The sequence below is a fragment of the Barbatula barbatula genome (genome assembly GCF_947034865.1).
Source record: "Barbatula barbatula genome assembly, chromosome: 6".
In the NCBI taxonomy this organism is placed as follows: domain Eukaryota; kingdom Metazoa; phylum Chordata; class Actinopteri; order Cypriniformes; family Nemacheilidae; genus Barbatula; species Barbatula barbatula.
The window spans coordinates 8161449-8188789 of NC_136765.1; the positions used below are offsets into that span (position 1 = coordinate 8161449).

A 27341-nucleotide genomic window follows, 5' to 3' on the forward strand; every position below is an offset into this window, starting at 1 on the left:
TTTAAAAATTGTAAACATCATCTCAACTTTCAGACAACTTTCATTAACTTTTCCACCAAGAGCTCTAAGCCTCTACTCTAGTTCCCGTAATCCCTTCTAGGCAGATGGAGGCGGCTGTTCTCAACCAAGACCCGCTCTCTTGGCTTTTATACGCATTAGCCCGTGCGGGTGAGTAGACAGTTAATTACCTAGTGAAAAATGCAAACAGGAAAGGTAAACATACTAACACATGCGTTGGTAATTTGCATGAGCTCCACTCTTTTGCAATCTGATGCACAGGACGTGAGATTGCTCGCTCTAAAGCACTCAATCTCTGAAGTCTCATCTAAAGCTGCACATCACCATAATGAGACAGGGTAATTCACAAAGAGGAATGATGTCTTGGATTCCTCCGAGTATGTAAACTTTTGAGTGGAATGTGATTAGTTGACTCCGACTGCTTTATAATTCACAGGGCAACATCTGTTAGGATGTAAAACTTCGAAAGATCTTCGATAACGCGTTTCTTTGCGGCATAAACACGGGGTGATGTATAAGGGTTAGTGAAACTACTTTGAAACGAGCTGAAAAAATCATTTTTGCATACAGATATACACAGATAATATGGTGATGATGAAACCTAAAATATGGCAACCTGCCGACTGAATAATTCACTGTTGATAAAAACAATCACTATTAAGTGTAATCATGTGTACTGATTGAACTGTCAAAACCAATCCGTCAAAACCGTAGGAGCAAAGCTTAAACAGGCCTGCAAATTGGGATCTCTTAAAAATCTGAATTGCTTCTTCCAGACAGAAGAGGTTTAATGGAGAGCAAATGTGCAAGTTGTCTCCTGCAAGGAGTTTCAAGACATCTCAACAATGTCACAAGACATCTCAACAATGTCACAAACACTCAAAAAGATATTCGTCAAACATTTATTATAAACAAACATGACAGAATTACCGCAAATCTCAAACGTTTGGGACACTTAACTACATAAAGGAACAGTTAATCCAAATATGAAAAGGTAACTATAATTCACTAACCTTCACTCGAAAAATGGATTTGTTGGATTTGAAAGTACCGTCACGTGCTTCCACGTAAACATGTGAAGTACTTTCTAGAAATTAAAAATTTAGTTGAATGAACAAAAGAAATTCTGGTAAAAGTTAACGAATGTTTTTTTGAGTAACTCCAAACCATTCGTATTGTATCAGTCATTTTATGTTAATTTCTTATGTTAATTTTTTATGCTTTTTCAATGGTACTTTTTGTTGTCAGACATAAATTAAATATAGACTCACAGCATAAGTCAAAACACAATGAGCAAATCAGATGAGAGACGTATCAGTACTGGCATTAGCACTGTTAATGCTCATTGAATGATGCCATGCACATCGTGTGCGATTGAACCTCTCACAGCCCATGTATCGCTATTCTAAACAATGGTAACCCTTTAACTCAAAAATTCAACTATTCTAAATCTCAAAGATAAATGAACATTAAACACAAACAAGTCTTTATCTTTACTGAAAAACACTTCACATAACATTACATTTCGAAGTGTATTGTCTAAATGCAGTCTTACGCAAAGCACGCTGCAAACTACAAATCCCACTCAGCCAGTCGTGTTGAATTAACTTGTTTATTTAAGTAAACTGAACAATAGGTACAATATTATAGGGTTTTGCGTTTTACTCAACAATGTTAATTTGACCAATCAAAATAACATAGTTAATGTAGTAACTTGTATGTACTGTGAACGAGGATGGGTTTAGTAAAACTAACAACACCGACAGTTCATGTTTTTGAGTGTTCATGCCTCCACATGGTTATCATGATCAGGTTATCTACATATACTGTAAAGTAAACCAAAAAATCCAGTGAGTTAATAAATTGTCTAAAGCAAAATAATATGTTTGTGAGACAAAACCCCAAGCTCATGGTGGGTTCTCTCACAGATGTATTGTTCAACTCCAGAAGATATGAAGAGTTATTTGCATGCGTTTTATTGTTATCCTGTTTTTATTGTGTTAGTTTGCTGTATTTATAGTTGGCAGTATTTGAGTTATTATTGCTTAATCAAAACAACCCAATGGCAGTTTGATTGATATTTCTAGGAATGCACAATAAAAATAAATTTTCAACAAATAAAAATGGATTGGTTGTTTGGCTCATCATATACTGTATTAACCCATTGGGGTAGCTAGGATTACTTTAATGATGGTTGTATCTTGGAGTTTACTATGTTGAGTACCATGAACATGAAAGCATTTCAATAAAACAAATATTTGTCTGTGTTCAACTGAAGACGTCATATATATGTGGAATTGAATGAGCGTGAGTAAAATAAACTATTTTTATATATGGGTGAACAACTCTCACGAGGTAATAAACACAACCTTTGAGCAATTTAGCTCTAAAGGATGATACATATTTTTTATTATAATTAGTTTAGCTTCTTTTGTTCTAAACAGATGCTTTTGTTAACTTTTTGTGAACAACAACAAAAAAAGTTAATTTAGCAATCCATTAGACTAATTACATTTATTTTTAATTGGTTTAATTTTGCCGTGTGCATATTTGGACACACATCACAGACATCCCGAGTCCTTAAAGATTGACAGGTTTAAATGTGTTCCGTGAGTGAATAGAGACGTCTAGACACAGTCAATAAAGATAGAAAGATAGACAGTGGATTATGTCTGGAACAGGCACAGGAAAGCATACATAAACCACACAAATGCATCCTTTTAAAGATTATACAAATATTATTTTTTCACTCTCCGCTTTTATTCTCTTCTTCTGAAAGATTTGCTTATCTAAAATAGTAACAATAGGCATTTAACTACTGTCTAACAGTCACAATAGGGAGGGCTACAAACGGCCTTGAACCGAACAGCGGAAAGCAAAATCTATCTGCTTCACATTCAAAAAGGCAGCATGGTAAAAAGAAGCAGACCCATAACTTATATTGGATAGAATTAAATTGACAGAATGATATAATGAAAGGGGCCAGAGTATTGAGAGAAATTACCTTGGTGATTTAGCTTGTTGCTATTCAGCCAACATTAAAACTGACATTTGTCATAGCTGCAATGTTTCTTTTAACAGGAAGCCATGCAAAACGAAGAGAGGAACTATTTTTCCCTATCATAACTATTTTAAAATGTCCAAATTGTCATAGACCAGAAACCCTGCAGAGACCACATCTCGGTGATGGATTCATACCGCGTATTGGCAAACTTGACATACTGTAGATCATGCGACAACAACAAGAGAACAATAATGCTGAATGAAAAATGTGTCATTTAAAACTCATCAACGTAACATGATTCTGCTTGATCTCTCTGCTGCATTTGACACTGTGAACCACCAGATCCTGCTCTCCACTCTCTCCAAACTGGGCATCTATGGGACTGAACTCAACTGGTTTGACTCTTATCTCACAGGCAGATCCTTTATGGTATCGTGGAGAGGCGAGACATCCAGATCTCACCAGCTGACAACTGGAGTGCCTCAGGGATCAGTTCTTGCTCCTCTCCTCTTTTATATATATATATATATATATATATATATATATATATATATTCAATAATTAAGTCAAATGGGTTCTCATACCATTTTTATGCAGATGATACGCAGCTCTTTTCAGCCAGATGATCACACCATCTCTGCCTGCCTTGTGGACATCTCTTCTTGGATGAAAGAGGACCACCCACAATTCAAGACAGAACACCTGGTTATACGGGCCCACCCATCAATTGAACACCACCTTACAATTCAGTTTGGATCCTCAACTATAAGACCAACAAAGTATGCATGGACCTGCATAACCTCGGGGTGATGTGCGACGACCAGCTGAAATTCGCCTCCCACATCGCAGCAACCTCTCGAAACTTGCAGGTATGTGCGCTACAACATCAGGAAAATCAGGCTGTTACTGTCAGAGCATGCCTCTCAGCTGCTAGTCCAAGCTCTGGTCATATCAAGACTGGACCAGACTTTCAACCAATGCAGTCAAGCCCTTGAAAATGAACCAGAATGCAGCCGCACTTCTAGTTTTCTATCAGCCTAAAAGATCCAATGTAACATCACCCATGATCTCCGCACGCATCAAGTTTAAATCGCTGACACTGGCCTTCAGGACGATAATGGCAAAGTCACCTTAATGCACTGCTCCAGGACTACATCCCCTCCCGTCATCTTCGGTTTGAAAATGAGCGACACCTGGTTGTCCCATCACAGCAAGGCACCAAATCGCTTGCAAAAACCTTTAACCAATCGGTTCCCCTGTGGTGGAATGAACTGCCAGCCTCCACCCAAGCTGCAGCATCCTTCACAACTTTCAAATAACTGCTCACAATATACTTGTTCCGCATTTATTTGACTAACCTCTAACTGTCTGTCTCATGTCTACAAAATATTGTTGAATAAATGTATTTTGATATAAAAACTATGATCTCATTCCTTATTAGATTTCTGAAGAAATTCTTGTTTCTGTGGTGGTAACAACACATTTGGGTGCAAATATCCATGTATATACGACAGTATGTTTATGTCCACTATATAGCAAGAGGCCTTTTTTACATTGACAAGTGTGAATTTTAGGCCTTATGACTCAAGTTGACTTAAAAACACGCAATAATAACAAAAAACATTTAACATTTATTTAGATGTATATATACTTTATATTTAAAATGTGCTGACAGCTTACTTTATTAGCATAATTATAAGCACCGGCACAAGTTGTTTGAGAGGCAAGGTAAGGTAAACGAAAACATGACGGAAAACAAACACATAAAGAACTGTAAATGTATCCACTCCATTGCTCCGGGCAGCCTTATTAAAATGTTTGCCCTGTTCTGAACAAACACACAAAATGTGAGATAAGAATGCTTAAGCATGTTCTTCATGCTTAAGGGTTCACTGGCTTAGATATAATGTCAAAGGTCAGCTTATTGTGCAGCTTCTGAAGGTCAGGTTATGAGTGCTCAATGGTTACAACCAAGTCAAGCTTTCAGGAGCACTGACCTTTGACTTCTCACCTTAACCAGTAAATTATAACTAAACGTATGGCACATCCTCATTAGGTTACTGCCACTTACAAACAGAGACATTCAAACACACAAAACTGTTCACACACTGCCATCATGTGCTTCTGTGCTTCATATTTATCGATATATTTAACAAATATCATGAACACTGTGTTGTGCTGCGGCTAGTGGCTACAGATCTGGGGTCTCATTTATAAAACTGTGCGTAGGATCCTTACTAAAAGTGTACGTGCGCCCGAAAGCCCAAAATGGCGTATGCAAACAGAAATTGAGACTTATAAAACCGTGCGCACGCACACCTGCACGCAATTTTCCATTTATAAATCACAATCTACCTGATAATTTGCGCACGTGAAAAAAATCGACATCCCGCCCTTAACCCGCCCCTTTACAACCATATATAGCCCATGCAAATCACCTCATGAATGGCCGTGCATCTTAATGAGCAAGAGGTTCTGTATGCGTGATAATAGCAGCAATGGAAACTAGAGGTTCTTGTGACTGATGTGGAGGAATGGAAATTTATTTTGTTTGGTAGCCATGGTATTGGCGTCACGAACAAAAAAAAAGTGTGGAATGGCAGCATGTGACTGCAGCTGTAAATGCAGTTGGTTCAGCTAACCGGACGGTTCCCGAAATAAAAAAGAAGTGGTCCGACTTAAAAGTGGGGGCAAAAAAAAGGCTCGCCAGTCACCAACAGAGTGTGTCTGGGACTGGTGGGGGTCCTGGGACGTCCGATCTGTCCCCCTTGGAGACCCGGCTGGCTTCTATAATTGGAGAAACCAGTGTGTGCGGTATTCTGCCTGACACGGAGGGCGACACAAACATGGTGGAAACAGGTAAATAATTTTATTGCATTAGCACAATTAAATAAAATATAGCACAATAAGTAATTGTGGTATTGTTTTTCCAGAGGATATGGGAGCACAGGGTGGCGAGGAGACTCCCAGCGCTGAGTCTGCAGCAACGATGGAGTGTCCGGACTCGGAGGTCCCCAGCAGGAGCGCGTCCAGACCCCATGGCACGGTTGGAAGTGGCCGGGTGTTAACGGAGGCTGTCCTTCAGACACAGAGGGACACTATTTACGCAATTACGGTTATAGCAGATGAGCTAAAAGAAATACGGGTTGTTTTGGGCGACATTGCGTCTACATTAAAAGATGATCTGATGATCTGGCAGACTTTTTTTGGTTGATATAAAAGTCTACCACCCGAAACATCAAGGCAACGCCATCTACACTTGAAGAGGCCAATGGCTCTCTCAACTACAGAGCGCGCACGAGCATGGGCATCATTGTAACGCATTTGCTCGGCACATGAGGGTTTGGAAATGGGGTGAGGAGCCAATGTCTCAGGGGGTAACCACTGTCACCTACCAGTATAACAGATTAATTTTACATTAGGCTTGAACTGTTAGAAAACAGACCATTATTTAATTTTCACTTACCAAGAAGCCACCCATTGCGCACAGCACCTGCCTCAAGTCTATTCCCTACATTGCTGTGCACTACAATAAACGAGTCATGTGTTGAACCAGGCCATCGTGCCACAACGTTTGTAAAAATCATGTTGGCCTCACAAACAACTTGCACATTTATGGAATGCACATGTTTTCGATTCACATAAATGTACTCGTTCTCATGTGGAGCCCTTATAGCAATATGAGTGCAGTCAATTGCGCCGATTACATTTGGGAATCCGGACATTGCTGCAAATTGCCTTATGATATTGGCCTGTTCCCCAATAGTGTAAGGAAACTTTTTGTATCGATTTGTCATTTTAATAATCCCTTTCAAAACAGCAGGCATTAAGGAGCTCAGTGACGGCTGTGAAATCCCAGACCTATGTCAAATTAACAGAATTATAAGTTTCCACATCAAGCTTTGCTCAGGAAAAAAAAAGTTTCATCATATTGTTAACTTGCCTATCGGCTAACTTCCGCTGGTAACTCCTGGTTGCCAAAACTCCTAAAACTGACAGGACTTGGGATGGTACCGGGATGGCGCGGTTTCGTCTAGTTTGCCTTTGTTGGCCCCAATTCAGCACACAGATCCAAAAGCATGGCTCTAGGGAATCTAAATCGGCTTATTAGCCAGTCATCATCTTGGGCTAGGAAATCTTCGCGGGCTCTAAACACCCTTTCCCTCCTAAGTCTGCCATTGGCATAGTCCTCCAGCAATGCCAGCGCATCCACCAGTATTTATGTTTGCAGCGATCACATTCAAGCCTTTACACCTGTCATACCAATCAGACAATGAGTGGTAAACCCATACGCCCACCCTTAGATCATTAGCAAATGAAAGTAAAATAAATCAAATTGATGCACTTTAATTTGATAAATTATTACCATTTATTTATATAAATTGGTATTGTGGACATGCATGTTTTATTCACGAGTTCACCTGCGCAGATAACAGCGATGTTGATAGGGATAATAAAGCAAGAGCTTGGTTATGAAGGTTATGCGTATTTGGCGTGCTGTCCGGGAAGCGGGCTCCGAGCTCGCCAGATCTATCCGAACCCGAAACACTACACCTTGGTCAGGGTGAGTGCGCCGAGCTCGGAACCGGTTTGAGCCCAGAGCACACCCCCCGGGGCTCTTGCAAAAGAAAAGTGAGTTTGGGAGAGGAGCCGGGGTGGAGGAGGGATGCTTAATCTTAGGAGATCGAGCAGGTAAGATGGATTCTCTATTTATGAGCGAGCTCGCTATGGCTAATTGTGTATGTGCAGTGATTGCTGATTGTGGACCAGCCGGCTGATTATATGCTACGGCTCCTCCCGAACTTTGTTAATTAAACATCATTTCACGAGTTCACCTGCGCAGATAACAGCGATGTTGATAGGGATAATAAAGCAAGAGCTTGGTTATGAAGGTTATGCGTATTTGGCGTGCTGTCCGGGAAGCGGGCTCCGAGCTCGCCAGATCTATCCGAACCCGAAACACTACACCTTGGTCAGGGTGAGTGCGCCGAGCTCGGAACCGGTTTGAGCCCAGAGCACACCCCCCATAAAGCAAGAAGTTGGACAGCCGCCGGAGTACGCATACCCCCCCAAAACGCGGTGCTGGACAGTATGGAGGCGTGGACTGCGTTCGGGTAAGGACAAGAGGATGGTGGCTCCTTAGAAGGTGTGGTTTGAGATGAGGCAAGACTGGGGCAGGGGTTCCTCCAAGGATGGTTGAGACTGATATGGAGAGAGGATGCCTGCTGGAGTGGTGAGAAGTTGAAACCCATGAGCGGCTGGAAGTAGATTTAGTGCCCGTAGAGGGTGTAAATCTAGGAATTCAGAGATTATCTAAAATTAACCCTTCTTCGTGGGTGCCCCTGGATGAGGACTGATACTGGGAGGGGGCTACTGAAGGAGGGATCCCGCTGAAGTAGAGCACCTGATGGAGGTTCCTGCTGGGGAGAGAGCTGCTGTTGTGCTTGATCCTTAGAAAGTTGTAGATGGCACAACACGAGATGGAAGCACTGGCCTCTGCGAAGGCGATCGCTGCGGCGACGCTGGCTTCGATGACTTGGATGGAAGCACTGGCCTCTGCGGAGGCAATCGCTGCGGCGACGCTGGCTTCGATGACTTGGATGGAAGCACTGGCCTCCGCGGAGGCGATCGCTGCGGCGACGCTGGCTTCGATGACTTGGATGGAAGCACTGGCCTCTGCGGAGGCGATCGCTGCGGCGACGCTGGCTTCGATGATTTGGATGGAAGCACTGGCCTCTTGCGGAGGCGATCGCTGCGGCGACGCTGGCTTCGATGACTTGGATGGAAGCACTGGCCTCTGCGGAGGCGATCGCTGCGGCGACGCAGGCTTCGACGTCTTAGATGGAAGCACTGGCCTCTGCGGAGGCGATCGCTGCGGCGACGCTGGCTTCGACATCTTAGACGGAAGCACTGGCCTCTGCGGAGGAGATCGCTGCGGCGACGCTGGCTTCGACGTCTTGGATGGAAGCACTGGCCTCTGCGGAGGCGATCGCTGCGGCGACGCTGGCTTCGATGACTTGGATGGAAGCACTGGCCTCTGCGGAGGCGATCGCTGCGGCGACGCTGGCTTCGATGACTTGGATGGAAGCACTGGCCTCTGCGGAGGCGATCGCTGCGGCGACGCAGGCTTCGACGTCTTAGATGGAAGCACTGGCCTCTGCGGAGGCGATCGCTGCGGCGACGCTGGCTTCGACATCTTTAGACGGAAGCACTGGCCTCTGCGGAGGAGATCGCTGCGGCGACGCTGGCTTCGACGTCTTGGATGGAAGCACTGGCCTCTGCGGAGGCGATCGCTGCGGCGACGCTGGCTTCGATGACTTGGATGGAAGCACTGGCCTCTGCGGAGGCGATCGCTGCGGCGACGCAGGCTTCGACGTCTTAGATGGAAGCACTGGCCTCTGCGGAGGCGATCGCTGCGGCGACGCTGGCTTCGACATCTTAGACGGAAGCACTGGCCTCTGCGGAGGAGATCGCTGCGGCGACGCTGGCTTCGACGTCTTGGATGGAAGCACTGGCCTCTGCGGAGGCGATCGCTGCGGCGACGCTGGCTTCGACGTCTTGGATGGAAGCACTGGCCTCTGCGGAGGCGATCGCTGCGGCGACGCTGGCTTCGACGTCTTGGATGGAGGCTTCTGCTGAAGAGTCTGCTGTGGCACAGCCTGTGACTTGGGCGATGGCCCCTGCAGGCTGGGTCTGAATCCCTGGTGATTGCTGAGGCGGTTGCAGTGACAGTGAGATCTCCCGCTAGGGAGATGAAGGCTGAATAGTGGAGGTTCGAGCCCATGTGGGTGAAGGATGGATTCTTAGATGATTCGGGAAATGAGGGTTCGATGGGCTTCCCTGATGATTGAAAGATCTGACCTGATGTAGCTCTTAAAAGCTTCCGACGTCCAGCGCCCTAGTGCTTGGATTTGAGACTGCGATAGGCCTTTTTGGGCGGCTGTAGTTGCTGCGCCTATGCGGAAGGAGTGGCCGGAAAAGTGGTCTGCGGGAATGCCAGACAAGAGCAATACGGCTTTGAGGTGTTTTTGGAACCAGAAGCGTGTGGCTGGGCGGTTAGATTCGTCCACGAAGAGAGGGTCTGATGTGGTTTTGGTCTGAGATTTCCTGAAGTGAAGGTAGGCTAGAAGGGTCTGATAAGGCTGAATCGGTGACTGGAGGTTGAAGATGTAGATGAAATGTCCCCTTCTGGTTTGGTCCGTCTTGCTTTGTTTAATTAAGAATGAGATCGTCTCTGAATCGAGTACTGATAGGTCGGATAACGTTGGATGTATTACGGGGTTGAAGATGGACGTGGTGGAAATTTCAGAACATCTTAGAAAGCCGAAAAAGGCTAGGATAAACATGGAGTCGAGCGTGCGATCGACGTGCTTGGAGTGATATCCTTTACGGAGGGTGGAAATGCATCTGGTCAGTATATCCAGGGTTATAGGTTGCCTGGCGTCTGGGCGAGCAGGCTGGGTTCTTTGAATGCCCTTGATGAGCATGGATGTTTGGGAGCTGGCTATTGCTGCGGATGGAAAGTTGAATATGAGCTTGTGGAAGAACTGGACCCCACTCATGTAACCTTTAATTGAGCTTGCTTGGAGGTTTTTTGACAAGTTTAGGAAGGAGATGAAGGAGGTGATGGAGATTACGGAAAATGAGGGAAAGGGAATGTTGAATGCGTGGTGAAACGCCTTGAAGCTTTTCCATGCAGTGAGATAAGATTGGAGGGTCCTAAGGGAGACGGCTTGGATGATGGAGGTTCGAGATGCATCGAGGAGGGTTTTTAGTGGGTGGTTTACAGGAATATCAGCTCCGAATAGGGAGGTATCGGTGTTGGCAAGGGGTCTGCCTCGGGCGCCAGCTGCCTGAATTTCTGGAAAGCGAAACGAGAAAGGGCATCAGCAATCTGATTTTTTGCTCCGGGAATGTGTTTGGCAGTTAGAATGAACTGGTCACAGGCTGAGATCCATATGAGGCGTCTGAGGAACGGCATTAAAGCGGGGGAGTGAGAGCGGCCTTTGTTAATGCAATGAACCGTGGCCTCGTTATCGCAATGTACGATAATACTGGAAGCCGACCACTCTTTCCCCCATAGGGATGCTGCGACGACCAGTGGATACAGCTCGAAAAGTGCAGAGGATGCTAAGGCCTGCGGAATCTCTAAGAGCTGGGGGGGCCAAGAGGATGCAAACCAACGACCCTGGTAAAAGCCTCCGAAACCTACAGAAGGGGCGGCGTCAGTGAAAAGGTGAATATCGACGGGGGAGGAGGACATGTCACTGTAGAAAAATGACAAGCCATTCCATTGCTTGAGAAATTGTATCCATAAGCTCAGCTCGTCAAGGCAGGGGCTGGATATGGATAACATGTCCTCTAAAGCGTGCGCGGTGGACGCGAGAGAGAGGAGGTGTGAAACGAACGGGCGACCTTGCGGGATTATTCTCATCGCGAAATTCAGATGGCCGAGAACGGACAGGAGCTCGCGTTTGGAGCAGCGGGGATTAGCTAACAGCGAGGAAGCGATGACGATTGTTCTGTCGATTTTCTCTTTTGGCAGTGAAGCCTGGAATTTAAGAGAGTCTAATTTTATTCCGAGAAATTCGATGGAAGTGCTCGGTCCTGAAGTTTTGTCTGGGGCAAGGGGGACGCCGAGTTTTTCAAAAACCTGTTGGACTTTTGCTAGATGCGCAGCTGGAAACGAGTCGGGAGACGAGATGATTAAAAAATCGTCTAGTAGGTGGATTAGGTAGGGAATTGCATAATTGTTAGAGAGAATCCAGCAGATTGCCTCTGACAACATGTCGAAGATTTTGGGGCTGCTTCTGCAGCCGAAAGTAAGGCGGACAGAAAAGTAAAATTTATTGCGCCATTGAATGCCGAAAAGGTGCCAGAAGTCTGGGTGGATGGGCATGACTTTAAATGCGGATGTGATGTCGACTTTGGCTAGCCAAGCTCCACGACCTGCGTGTTTTATTAAAGTAATGGCTTGATCGATGTTGTGATAGTGCAGCGAAAATTCCTCAATTGGAATGAGGCTGTTGATGCTTGGAAAGGCCGAGCCGTGCGGTGACGAGAGATCGAAAATGAGGCGCTTTTTTTCAGAGAATTTACGCGTTGCTACGCCGATGGGGCTGAAGCGAAATACGGAAAACGGGGGAGCTTCGAAAGGGCCGATAATTAATTTTGCGTCAATCTCCTTTTTAATAAGGAGATCGACTGACTCTGGTTCGGAAAGCGCGGACTGAAGGTTGGGGCAAATTAAGCTGCGTGATGGAAGACTGATGACGCCAGGGTCGAAGCCGTTCGAGAGACCGGTCAGAAGGTAGTCCGTGAACTGAATGTCGGGGTGCGAAGACAACTCGAAAGACAAACAAGAAACGTTCACGGGAGTCGAGAGGTAATTTTTTAGATTTTTATTTTGCATTTGGGACATCGGGCATACAATGCGAGCGTGTGCACCGCTGCAGAAAAGGCACACGTGCAGGAAGCGACAACGCTGCCTGGCACATCTGCCAGAATTGAAACTCCTGCATGCCTCCAGACTGCTGGGTTGCCCGTGAGCTTGGTTGGCTGGGCGGTTTGGCAGGCGCGGAACAGAGGAAGTGGATTTGGGAGGCGTAACTGGGCATGAGGGAAGAGAGGGGGTGACTAGGGGACAGTTGGTTGTAGGATGCGCTACTGAGCGACATACTGCGCAGGAAATATTGCGAACGCCTAAGAAAACCCGGTTATGCAGCTCAGTGTCCAGTGCGCCCCAGTAGGGGCACTGGTTCCACTGAGCCACACGAATGGCACATTTGGCGGAAAAAAGTTTGTGGTAAGTGTAAAAATGCGCGCCCCCGTAGGAGAGAGCGAGCTCTGCCACGATGGCGAGGTAATCGCCCAGCTCGCGTCTCCTATGAGGGAACGCAGTGCAGATCACGTCAGTATAACGGGAAAAAGCAACGGTAAATTCGGGGAAAGACAGTGTGCGGGTGTGGTTGGGTGACTGATTTTTAAATGTGAGCGATAGATCACCGTAAGTGATCTGCCGCTCGGTTGACGGGGGTGATAATGGTGAGAGGAGAGAATAAAGGTCTGTGTCCGCACCTGTCAAGATCTGCGTTCTTATGTTCCCCGAAACTGGAGGCGGTTCCAGGGCTGGTGCGTTGATTGGCACTGGCATAGCTGTCGCCGAGGCCAATGAAAAGCTCGATCGAGCCTGCGGAAGAGAGAGAAGGGGGGGAATGGCGGCCGCCTGAGCGGCTAGCGGAGTCATGCTCGCGCTAGCAGCGGCTACCAGGGTGGCTGGGAAATGGCTAGGAACCGGCGCCTGCATCGCTAGCTGAGGCAGCCTCGCGCTAGCGGCGGCTACCGAGGGGGTTGGGAAATGGCTAGGACCCGGCGCCTGCATCGCTAGCTGAGGCAGCCTCGCGCTAGAGGTCGACGCAGGCGCCGTGGGCCAAGAGCCAGGGGCAGGAAATGGGTGGTAAAGCACCGGAGCTCCAGGTGCTGGTGAGCCAATGCTTTGAGGGCGGCCCGCTACTGCTGGCGGGGTGTTTGCAGGTGGCCGAAGCTGGCCAACGGCGAGAGGGACCGGTGGGTCCGTGGCGATACCTGCGCTCGCGGAAGCCCTGCTGTTCCGGCTTCCCCGCGGGCGGCCGCGACTAGCTGCGGAGGTGGATTGCCCGGGTCGGGAATACGGAGAACCGCGAGCCGTGCCCGGCTTGGTGGCGGAACCCCCCGTAGCGCCCTTCGGTGAGGCGGTGTCCGCCAGGGAAGAGGCGTAGAGGCCGTAAAGCTCCGCCTTGGTCATCCGCCTGTGGAAGTGGACGTCCGCGTTGGACAGAGCTAGTCGTAAGCCCTGGACGGTCCATTTCTGTATGGCGGGGATCGCGTTGTGAGCGGAAGTGTAGGAAGAAGCCGGGGAAGCAGGTGGACGTCTCTTAGAGCCAGGAGACGATGTGCCACCTCTGGGCTTAGTCTTCCGAGGTGTAGAACGGCGGAGCGGGCGGCCTCGTGATGAAGCCGGAGAATCGCTCGATATATCCGATCCTGAGCTGGATTGATGAGCGCTCGGCAGCGCTAACAGGTTGTCGTCGATGACGGGGGTCTCAGACATCGCGTTGATGCTTAATCTTAGGAGATCGAGCAGGTAAGATGGATTCTCTATTTATGAGCGAGCTCGCTATGGCTAATTGTGTATGTGCAGTGATTGCTGATTGTGGACCAGCCGGCTGATTATATGCTACGGCTCCTCCCGAACTTTGTTAATTAAACATCATTTGTGGACGCATAATAAGGATTGAAAGTGATTTGTATGTTTATGGTTATATGGATAGTCTATATGCGCAACTTTTCGAGTTCAATGCGTTTAATTTCATTAATTTACCGTCAATCCCTCAGCTCACCATCGGTTGTCGCCAAAACTGCTCCGTCTCCAAAATGTTCGTACGCATGGGTCACAGTTTGCGTGCAGGTACGCAAATATTCCCGTCAAGTTTGTTTTTATAAATCACACTTTATGCGTGCGAAGTGGCGTACGCCTGTTTCAGTGCCTTTTTTGTGCGTATGCAACGGTTATAAATGAGGCCCCTGGGCTGGGTTTCCCTGAAACCTTTTTCACGCTATGTCATCCTTAAGTTATACCTTCAGAGTGGTAGCGATATATTCTTAAGAACAACGAAGTAATTGGAATGTTTAGGGAAACCAAGTCGAGATTCTTGGAAAATGACGCTCGGATACATACAATGCTTTTTTCTTCAAGCACTTATACTCTTCGCTTTTGGCTTGTCAAATTATGCAATGTTTCATTGGTTCTATAAGGAAATTTTGATAATGCCTGTACTGTCTGATGTAAATGAATACAATTAACTGGGTTTGTGATTTCCGTCTCTGGGGTTACCAGACCAGACAGAGAGCTTTTGTGTACCTGACACTGTGCTATTGCTTTTCAGCCTTAAAACTATCAGTCAATCTAAGAGTGCCATTTCAAGTAAACCAACTCCAGACAATAATGAAATAAATGAATAGACTGTTGTTTTTAGTCAAGGGTAATAACAATCCATCTGCCTCATTAACTGTCTCGGTATTGAAACCAAAGCAGAAAGGTTTCATGCAGTAAGCAGAGGGGATTCGGACTCCAGTCAATGTATTTGGCTTGCAAAGGGTTTGTGCAAAGGTCCCAAAGTAACTTTCTGCCACACCTTCCAAATGGGAGTAAAATTTAATAAAGCCATAAATAATTTCCTAAAGGCCATACATTTTTAAATTTTTATACTAAATACAAAGACACATTGTTCAAATTCCCCAATTACGCAATTTGGTTTGAATCATTTGTAATCATTTGGTTGTCATATTTGTCATGAAAATACATATTTATACTTCATTTTTGTGTAATATTAAACTGTTACCATGTGTTACAAGTTTTGAGCAGTTGTTATCTGAGAATATCAGACCTTGGAATATTCAGGAACGCCAATCAGAATCGAGTATGTAAGAGCACGGTGTAATAAGTTTATATAATTTATAGTTTATAATTGAGATTATAATTGCAGTTTTTGTCCATGGCATGTCTTTAAAGTCTTTAGAGGCCCACAGAACCTTAACCAATAACTTCTTTATGAATTAGCTTCTCAACTTTATCTCAACGGGGCAGCCAAGTGCATAAATATTCATTTGAACTTAAACGCCTATTGAGAAGTGGTCCTGAATGCCATTGTAACATCATAATCTCAGCCCTCATTAGGGGAAGCTAGGTGTGAACAGAGGCGTTGACTTCCCTGACCACAGCAAGATGGATTACAGTGACGGATGGAATGGGATGAGAAAAACAAAAGAATCGGGTGCTTTCAACAGCGCCGCATTGTGTGCGGGTCAAAAAGAGCATCCTAGGAAGGAGGGCATGGCTTCAAAAATGATTTACAGCATTCCCCACAAATGCTTCCTTTCCTAAACACATGCGGCAGGCCAGTCTCATTAACAGGGTGTAAGTGAGCACACGAACTACCTGAGGACAGTTGGCTGCACTACCCAGCGGTCAATAGCTCTCTCTGTTTGTGTGAGCAAGCTATCTTCCTCTGCTTCCTGTCAAAACAGGAAATGAGCAAATAGGAAATCGGTGTATTGATGTGTTTTGGCTGGAATCCTATTCTTGTTTCCACAGTCCAGAAAACAGGGATTTAAAGGGCGCAACCCATGGCAGGACAACTCTATATTATTCAACATGGGACTAATACTTCAATCAAAGATTGCAGGCCAAATACTCATGAACCTTATGAAAGAAATATTTAAAGACCATCATAAAAGTACTGATCATGTATGAACAACTCATGCAAGGGAATATAATGAAACAGCACCTAAATATAACTACTGTCTGGACCGCCAAGAATCAAGTACCAATATATATTTCAAATACAATAAAAAACTCCTATTTCTATATATTGCGCTTTTCATGGTTTTGCATTGTTGCAAAACCAGAGTAAATAAAACGTAACAATACCAGTCACCTAAATTCGGTACTTCAAGTGTCATTTGAATCCCAGAACATGGAGGTCAATGACTCATTTTATTTTGCATTAATATTTCTAATAATCTTTATCATTCTCAATAAAAGAGTTAAAGAGTGAGTTCAATATATCCAGTTTTGCTGTGTGTGGTGTAAAATGTTGGTATAATGACAACCCTACTATAGAGCGTGAAAACCAGACAGAAACAAAAACAGAACAATGCATACATACAAGGGTACGCTGGGTGTGTATGTGTATGTGTGTGTCTATTTATGCGTTGGTGTGTGCGTTTAAAGCATCCTAATGAATGTATTCGGCTGTCTGCATGTTCGGGTAGGGGGTAGAGCAGGGCGGGTGGCATTCACTTTGAAGGCCATAGTTCGGTGTTGACAGGAGTTCCTCCTCTCTCCACACGTGTGTTTTTTTGGGCAGTGTGTGTTCCTTTCATGTGTTCAGGAAGCTGCTCATGAGAAGACGCCACGAGCTCACACGCCTCTCTGATCTTAGCTGGTCCATTGTTCAAGAGTTAATTAAGAATTGTGCAGAGATTACATGCGTCCCTCACATGACCGTCAAAACAGATAAAAAATACCTTTTTTATTTCCACCCACATAGGGATTTGGATTTTGCACTGAATAAATAAATAAATATTATTTTGATAGATATGTGCAAAACTTATGAGCAAGACGTATTTAACTTTCATTTAAACCACTTACCTGATGTCTATGACCAATACTAATATTTTACATATAGAATAGAATAGAATAGAATAGAACACATAACAGTAAGGATTCATACCCAAGAACATCATTCAATGAAAACAATTACTTTGACAGCTCCAATAATGCCACACCCACTGCAACAGCAATGTCTTTACAAAAGCACACGATATGTGTAATCTTGTGCACTTCACGCATGCTTTATAATGCAGTATGAACATCCAGCGGACAGCGGGGAGTGACGTGTCCACCCTTGGAGAGTGACGTGTCCACCCTTGGATAGGTTTCCCACGGCCAGAACAGAGCAGCAAAAGGGGGAGGAGAGCTAGAATTTAGCCGAAAGTCAGACAATCTGGCTGGACAGTAGTCTCTGCAAACCTCCCGTCCCCTGAAGGCAGAGCCATAAACTTCAGCAGGAATCTGACCAAGGTCATAGGAACAGGTGCACCTCTTAAGTGTATCCCCTTCCACTGGGGGCTCTCAGTTGTCCACGGTAGTGGTGGTTCAAAGGCATTCCATTCCAAGTTTGTACATATGACAACATAAATCATGTTTGGGAATAAGAAATGATGCTGCTTTTACGTCAAGTGGTGACATCATGAGACGACAATTAAGAGATTTCTGGATTTTAGACGTCTTCAGAAAAATGGCAACGCACGTATGCCAGTATGGAACTTGCTAATATTATGGGTGACTATCCAACCTTTTTGTAACTATACCTGTTACTGTACCGTATTTTTTTATATGTATCAGTCGCTACACTTTTATCACTTTTATGACGATGTATGACATAATTAATAGTACAATTAAAGGTATTTTCAATTACAATTCATATAAAGTTTGTAAGGTGTCAGTAATACAAAAGAGCATTCTTTAATACGACTTTATCAACCTTCCTACATTACTAGACTACCAAAATCCTTTTAAAAGAGCACAGTCATGTCCGTGAGCTCTTTTCACTTTCACATTCAGCCAGGTTTCTGGTTTATTTTCAAAACGAATAAAATTACGAAATAAATATAGAAGCCTCCTATTATCTCACAAATGGATAAGTATTTGGATCTCAACCAGTCAATATTTTAGATTAAAGGCTATAGAGGACGTCTTACAAAGTCTGGCACTCATTCACTAAACAGCCACATACAGTATCTACCCTGTGGTTTAAATACCATTCGTTAAAAAATTAAGCTGAGTTCATTGGTGGCACTTCCAGGGAACATGAAAGAGTAAAACAGAAATAGCTTTGCCTACGGTTGCTGGCTCAGACAGTGTGGGAAAGTAAAACACGAGACTGCTCCACACCACCCATTGCCCCTTTACAACAACATAACAAGCGCGCATTAATAGCTGCGTCACTGATAATTAAACTGCTCCTTTCATGAAGAGACCACAGGGATCAAACATAACTTGCAACTGAAACTGCTCTAAAGACGTGACTTTGCAGTGTGGTGTGAAAGCCCTGGCTGCGCTGTTTAAGTGTCCAATTCTGTAAAGCTTTTACACACAGGAACAGAAAACGGTTGATGTCTGTGGGAAAGGCTGCAGTGGGGCTCATAAAGAGAGGCGTGAGGCAAAATAGCTGACACGCTCCGAGAGTAAAACACAAGCTCTCCGGGAGGATGCTGTCGTTTTGACATCATAAAAGCCTGCGAGTAACTTCAGGCCAGGAGGAGAACGATAGCATTGTGACATCATAAATGGTGCTATGGTAACAGATGGGATTATATGGAGTCCTTGTGTTGTGACGTCATTAGTATGGTAAAAGATGGGCTCTATAGAACAGTCGAATGAAAGCAATTTCAGACCAACCAGAGGATTGCTTTGGCTTTGACACCAAAAATAGCCCCAAGTTATCAGAGATGTGGTGTGCAGCATCTATTGGGACCTCTCATGGTGTGACAGAATAAACCAATGCGATGACAAATAGGTGTTGGGCAACTGCAGTAACTGTGGTTTTCAATAATAAGGTAGTATTCTCAGCCATTGGTGGTCACATTGTATTGCGCACACAGCTTTATACCCACGCATATTATCATGTCTAAATTTAAACAATTCATTTAATTCAATAAAAAAGATAGCAGAATGTTTAGGTAAATTGTGCCTTTTTGACTATACAATGTTAGAAATGAAGAAGAAGAACTATATAAGTCGAAGCTTAAAGGAGCAATGTGGAGATTTTAGCGGCATCTAGTGGTAAGCTCACAGTTCACTCAACCCCTCCCATTTAGAAGCACTACGATGGATGCACAGAACATTGATGTTATCGTGATTTCGCTTCTTTGCCGAAGCAGATAACGTATATTGGAAAACATGCTCTGTAGAGCAGTTTGTCCCTTTAGGGCTACTGTAGAAACAACATGGAGAATACAATGCAAGGGGGACCCGCGATATACGTAGATGCAAATAGCTCATTCTAATGTAATAAAAACATAACGCTTCATTGTGTATGGGGTTTATACACCTCTGAAGACATAGTTATGTGTATTATATTGCATTTCTAGTTCCCTCTAAAAACTACACACAGGACCTTTAAAAAATGCTCCAGATAGGCTGCTACATATCAACTTAATTCAAAAACATTTGAAACTGTAGATCTACATTAACATACTTTAAACACTGAGCAGTCAACAGAATGAAGCATCAGTGAAATTTTTTTACTGTAGGTGAACTGTCACCTAACCAAAAAAAGGACAGATCTGGCTCTCCGGCAGCACTCCAAAGGCATGCAAGTGATTCATTTTTTCAGCTGTCATCTTCCCTAATGAAGTTTAAAGAAGACATTATGTATAATAAGCAATTACCCTAAAGTGTGATCCTCTACAATGTTACAAATTATCAAGGCTTTGCACGTCCATCACAAAAAGAGTGGAAAAGACGGGAAAAAAGAAATAACAGAGAGATAGTAACCACAACAAAAAGCTTAAGTGACACTCATCTGCTTTTTGTCAGGAAAAGCCTGTTTAAGTGAGAAACGTGAGATGCAATCTAATTACAAGTCCATAAAGAAGAGATTAGAATACCCTGGCAGGAAGCCTGCTATATCAAAACAGCAAGGTAGCTTAACTGGTAAAATGCAGTGGTGATGACGCCAAGAGCGTGTGTTTGATTCCCAGACAAAATTTAGTGAAAGCGTTGAGTGGTTTTTGGTAGTAGAAGTAATTACCAAATAAACCAATGTAAACAAGAACCTCTAAATGAGGATGAAGAAAGCAATGTAACTTTTATCCAGACAGACAATGTCCTTTGAAAGCAGCGACTTTAGTTGAACTGTACAATAAATCCTTTAAATCAAGCCTCTAATGTGAGACAAATCATTAATATTAAAAAAAAAAAAAAAAAAAACTTTAATGGCTGAGTAAATATCTCTTCGAGAGGATAACACAATTCTCATAGAAATAAATTCTAACAAAAAAAGATCACCTTCCATGATAAAGCAGCATAATTTAATGCAAAATCTCACACACGCTACCACACCAACACACAAACGGGAGAGGAAGACGGTGAAGCATGAAATGAAGTTAGGTGTGAACTTTGACTGGCATTTTCACGCCGAGATTTATGGGGGCACATATCAGCATGAGTTCTCCAGAATGAAGAATAAATAAGGGCATACTAAGAAGGCATCACACACTCTCATATCAGGCTCACACACGCCAAGCCAAACACCACAGGAGATCCTCCCAAAACTTACATGTATTCATTCCATCAATACGAAGACATGCTGAGCTCATAGTGAGCGTCAGTGACACTGATGTCAAGGCCAAACAGATTTTTATAAAGCTTGTTTCTTACTAAAAAAAGTTTGCAGTTGTTCGGGTTTGTATTCATTCATGGCAGATATAAAGGCTGTTGCCATATTTCCTTTGGGAATGACTTAGGTTTATCACACCCACCTCTTATGTCCAATAAACAAAGACAATGGAAATGACATCTTTACAGAACTAAATAAATAGTTATATTAACACATTTGTTCTTGTGTTAATATATTTCTTTAGGAAACAGGTATGAATTCGTAAAATCATTGTCGAATTTGCATTAGTGAGTTTAGGTTTAGGGCTTCAGCATGGTGTTTTTCTAATAAACGCACGATTTTGTATAATTCACATCATCCGAATTAAGCCACTTTCTAAAATCGTTACAAATTAATGTACGAAAACAAAGCGTACGCCACATACGTATGTTTACTCATTTAACCTTTAAGTCAGACAGGCAGTCTGCCGATCAGCTGATGGCCAGATTGTTTTGAGATCTTGATATTGAGACTCAGTGTGGAACAACAAATGCTTTTTTCTTATCGGCTAGCCTGCAGACACCCTGACATTTAGTATAATAGCAGACAGGACTGGACAAAGAAAGGCACGTTAAGAGAATGGCAATTATTCTGCTTCGAACATTGCTGGAGGTTCTTTTTTCTACACAGATTCAGCACTGTGGGTTCCTAGAAAGCCAACACAAATGCCACTCACTTGTGCACATACACCACATTCAGCTCAGGCCACCTTCAGCCTGTTTCCTGTCTCACACCCTAAAACATTGAGAGGTTTCCTTCTGTTGTTTCCAGCCTGGGATAAAATAAAGAGGAGGGATGGATGTGAACTAGGAAGTGTGAACTCTGTTTTGAGTCTGTTTCTTCTCACTTTTAACCTTTTTTGCACTGCAGAGCCAACATTGTGGCTTTTGAATTCCCGTCATCTTCATATCTCCAACTTACCCATGATCACAATAAACACAGAGGTGATTTTATGGATATCAAAAGCTACAAGTGTCTCTAAATTCAGACACTTTAGTCATGCTTGGGCATGAAATGAATATATTTGCATTAAAACAACATATTAAAACATATAGCATTTTTTATGAATGAAAATCTATCATCCTTTATTCACCATCAAGTTGTTCCAAACATGTATACATTTCTTTGTTTTGATGAAAGAAAGATATTTAAAAAAAAGTTAGCAACTGACATTTCTGAGACATCATTGACTACCATAGTTACTGTAAAAACTACTGTATCTTTTAAGTTGTTCTGTAGATCAAAATTAGATATTTTAAAGAATTTAGAAAAGCAAACAGTTCTAGGGCACCTTTGACTTGCATTTCAATTATTCTTAATTCTCAAATTCTCAAATTTCTTTGTACAGTATATATACATTCTTTGAAATGTATACAGGTTTGGACCACCTTGGGGAGGGAGGATTTGGAGAAATTTGTGACAAAATTCATTTTTGAGTAGAGTATCCCTTTAAATTCCTCAATTATTTTTGATCACTTTTTGGCGGTAAGATTTAGAACGTGTCCATAGTTAATGTGGTTATGTTGATTTACTCTATTTAGCTTTTTCTATGTCAAATAAAAGCCAGAAAAGAATCCTTAAATTAAAGGACACAGTACTGATTTGGCGAAAGATAAAAACTGTCACACGAGCTCAAAACATGGTTCCCCCATAAAACAAATGAACAAAAGAGCTTTCAAAAGAGAAGCTTTTGTGCCTCTAGAGGACAAGGGAGGAACGTCATTGTGTTCAAATAAGTCCCAAAGACAAATGGACCTCTGTGAGAGAATCGTTTCGTTTTACAGTGAGGAATCAACATGTCTGAAACAATCACATGTAGCCTATATACTAGCCTATATCAGTAACCATCTATGTATTTCTTTTTAAAAGACTAGTTCACAACAGGTGCTTTGTCATTTTATCAAAAGAATAATACAGAGAATAGGACCATTTAGGTAGAGCTTATCAGTCATATCAGCGGATCTTAACAGCTTAACAGTGACACAACCCAGAAGCAAACAATGAGTTTAAACCTTCTCTGATTGGGAATCAGATAGCATATCTCACCAGAGTAAGCATCAATAATGCAATGTAGTACTTGGTTGTGTATATACCATCATTTCCTGTGGTTTGCATTCTAGTTTTCCTGCATGGTTGGGTGTCAGGGTTGAAAAGGTTGAGAGGAAAGTGATAGCAGTGTGCATTAAATCTCTAGATTTGGAGCCCTGAACCTCTGAGAGGCAAACCAGGACATGCACAGCTGACCTTTATTAAACCACTACTAGTCAATAGTTTAAGGCTATAGTAACTGAATATTTAATATCTTTACCGGTTTTGGAAAGAAAACAATTAGCATTAATCAATATGATTACTCTTTGAAGATTCCCTACCATAAAAATGTCAAAACAGGCAGGCAAATAAGGTGTGATTGACAGAAAAAAATGTTCTTCGGATTCCATACGCCCCGGTTTCGTCATGAACGTTCCGATAAACTCCTTTGAATTTCTTTTAAACTCGAGGTATATGAAAGAACTAAAACATGAACCAAAATGAATGTGAAACTATTATCGGTAATAAAACCTGAGTGATTTATAGTGACTGCAGTGGCATGCGAGGCAAACCTCCCCTGCAGGGTTGAGAGTGAAGAATGGGAGCAAGTCAAACCAGGACTTCCAGTAGGCCTCCAACCAGCCTCGCTTCTCGTGAGAACCTTTTCTCTGCTGGGGTGTGAGGAAATAATTGAAGTCGGCGCTATAACCATTCCAAAGAATGCCTTTGGGCATTGAGCCACGTTGAAAGTAACCAGGAAATTCTGATTTGCTCATGACAATGCTCAGCTTGTTGACACACAAGAGGCAAGAGTATCAATGCGATGTGCGTAGAGCTAGAGGTTTTGCTTTTTTAATCTGGATCTGCCTTAAAATGCTGCGTCCTTTCAAGCATCAGAGATTTTTCATAATTCTTCTGAATGCTGGCATGCAATAAAACCAAGTATGAGTGTCTTACATAGCAACCAACTGAATGTGACAATCAGGTCACAGTGTGTAAAAGATCGCCATCTTAATTCTCTACCTAACGGCCAGAAGAAACAGTCTTATCGTGCCTGCTCCACCCATTTTATACAATTCTGTCCCAAGGTGGCAACACTAACTGACCTTTCAAATAACAATTAAGAGCCCAGTGTCACTCGTACGCACAAATCCACATACAGCTGCGAGGGTTAAGTGCTCTTAATGAAAGCCAAAGTGCCAACCATCTAGCTTTCCCTTTACATAATTCTCCCAGGGTTTTAGGGGGCCGGTCACAAGGGACTTTGGAGAGTTGACTGATAGCACAGGAGAGGGAAGTATTCTCATTACAACCATGGTCTAAGGTTTCACCCACCATTCGAAGGGCAGAGGGATGCAGGTGTTCTTGACCTGCCCTGTGAATGGACTTTAAACTTCTTACATGTCACAACAGAGAGTTTATAGACCCTCATTATAAGGCCATTATAATTGATGACAGCCGTTTCGGTGCCTTTCTTTGGACAATGAAAATGAAATAATGACTGCCCCCGAGCGCATATTATTCTTATTAAATGTGATACCATATACCCAGTCCTCCATCAACGGAAAGTCTATACATTCCATACTGTTAGATTGCAGAAACCCAGGTGCAAATGACCTTAAATTTTGTTGACTGATCTTGTAACCCAAGTTGACTGCCACTAGAATGAAAGAGTTTAGGCTTCTCCAGTTAATGCTTACCAGATAATTGTTATTGTAAAAGAGATATAATTTACGGATAACGTTGACCACTTGAAAACCGAGAGTCACGTCAACTGTGCAAAAGCAGTTCCTTGTTGTGAGCTGAAGCTTTGTGACAAGTTAAGTGCCAATCATTGTAGGCAGTGAAGTCTTTGTCCATTGTCCTGGGTTAAGCTTCCAGGCATTCCATCCTCAGCATTGTTCAGGTGTTAAGTGCCCTGACATTGAAGTGAATGAACTACAGAGGGGAGAGCTTCTTTATTGTTTGAAGAGGAGAGACCATTCCTCACAGATATCAGGCGAAGGAATCATCAGTAATAAATAATGAAACAAAGGATGGCGCGGTCTCAAAGCAAACCTGCTGAAAAAGAGAGAAGCCATTAAAAGCTGTGGGGCGTGAAGAAAGACTAATTGCCGCCTGTGAGCGTGTGCTCGGCAGAAGACCGTAAAGAAACGGCCTGTCGCTTGTTGGACTGCGATGCTGACCATGCATTTTCTGGAAAAAGAAAATCACTCCGGACCAATTTTGAAGATTATTATCTCAGAATGCCTTCAGTGGGTTTTTGACATCTGAAAAGGTTGTTAAACTGCATTTAATAGTATGGAAGAGGTCATTTTTTCTAGTCGGCTGCAGAGTCTGCTCCTGACCTTACATAGGCATTCATTTTAATTCAGTTTGTAACTGGAAATGCTGAAGAACCCCGTTTTAGTTCATAAACTCCGGGGTTGCATCTCAGTGTAGACTAAAATGTGTGCTAAAAAGTGTAACTTTTAACAAAACAAAGGCATCACTGCCAGTATTCGCTCCCCGATTGGGTCATATATGCAAATTACTCAATATAAAATGCACAAAGTGTAAAGTTGGGTCCTTGTGCTGATAGTACAAAATCTGGCTACAGATGCGTCTGCAGTGTACGAAAAAGCATTCCTATAACTAAATAAAACCAACTTAGAAAACATAGAGACCAGCGCTAATGCCGGCTCTGGGAAAATAACTCCAGCATGAACCACCGAAATGCAGCTGGGTCAAAAGGGAAGGTTAATATCTGAAACTTAGTAAGTTCTCCATACTTTACACTGAGTAAGTGCAGTTTTGATAATGAACATAGAAGACTGAATTGCAAATCAAAACTGGGAAAAGTTACAAAACAAACATTTTACACAAGGGATTCTAGCATATATGCCACCCAGGCCTGCACAAATCATCTACAAGAGCTGATAGACAGTAAGCATCTGTAGCTTCTCATATACAGTAGAACAATCAGTCTAGATGTTCAGGTCAGGTAACCACCCCACATGTCTAACTGGACAAAGCATAATTTCTCCCATATTGTGGGGAATCCAGAACTCCCATTGCCAGTGTATGCACAGTCTTACGGCTTGACCCCATCGCTTTATCCCCCACACCTGGAGCAGACCACCCAGACCGGCGTGCTATGGTAAAACTGGGCATTCAAACTTGGGGTGATCCTACTTCTAGTGACCTAAGATGAGAATAAGTGGGTATATTAGTATGCGTTGGATGCACTATCCACTCTGCCCAAAAACACATTTTGGGGTGGGGCAAGGTCATACACATGCACACAGATACAAAGGCCTTTTTTATCCCCTGAGGTAACCCGGAGAGTGGAGAACTTGAGGGGGGGTTCTAAGCAAACCGGAGGGCTTGTAATCCTACCTAAGCATGAAATCTGTCCTAAAACACAACCACAAAAGAAAGCAAGGAGGAGGGGTAAACCTGTAGCTAACCCAAGCAGCAAGGCAGACAACAATATAAAGTCGACAGCCTATATTTAACTGTGGTGGGAATTTGGTAAGGGGTATACAGGAACACTTTGAATGCGTGATGAAGGTCAACTGGGTCTCCACTTCCTCCACAGACTCCACAGCAAGTCCCCTCGACTGTTTTCTTCCCCCAATGTTGACGGACGGGGGAGATAAGCATTGTTTCCTAAAACAATGGGCCACTTCCAATATACCCCCTCCTCTTCACAGACTCTCAAAGACTGGCACTCTCATACCATCCATGAATACAGTGTGTGAATGTAAGAAGCTGTCAAGAACTCCCGAAAGGGAAGGTTATGAGAAAGGTAGTTTTTTGTCTTTAGGAAGAATGGTGGATGGTGTTGCAGGTTGCAAACTCCAACACTCAGGACAACTAAATGCATGGGTGGAGATGTCGAAAGTTTCATACAGTGGTATCTATGAGAGAACAAGAATTGGTCTGGGGGCTTTTGTAACTATTTTTTAAATGAAAACCTTATCTTAGGTTTGCTTATCTGCAAAGCTCATTTGAATCAGCTTTTAGTCCACTTAGCGCTTCCTTAATAGTTTTCATTTTTGTTTCAAATTGCTCTCTTTTCATTATGCTTTCTGCATTGGCCAGCTCATTGCAGTTTCTTAGTTTCTCCTATCTCCTTCCTACCCTCTAACTCCAGCTTGGTGGGATTTGATCATCACTTTGACCATGAATCAAACAACCAGCAAGGATGTAAATCACAGAGCATTTTAAAGACACTTCTGGTCATGCTTAAATCCATGCATTTCAGACTGAATATGTAAAAAAAGTCTAACTTAATAATCATGCTAAAGCAAAACAAAGCCTGC

The 27341-nt window shown here is 43.3% G+C and overlaps 1 protein-coding gene across 1 annotated transcript in view; it reads right to left on the bottom strand.

The window, feature by feature from the left end:
- Positions 1 to 27341, bottom strand: part of kif26ab (kinesin family member 26Ab) — a gene marked incomplete at its 5' end in the record, with an annotated part of 80146 nt that overhangs the window by 50112 nt on the left and 2693 nt on the right. The window lies entirely within an intron of this gene.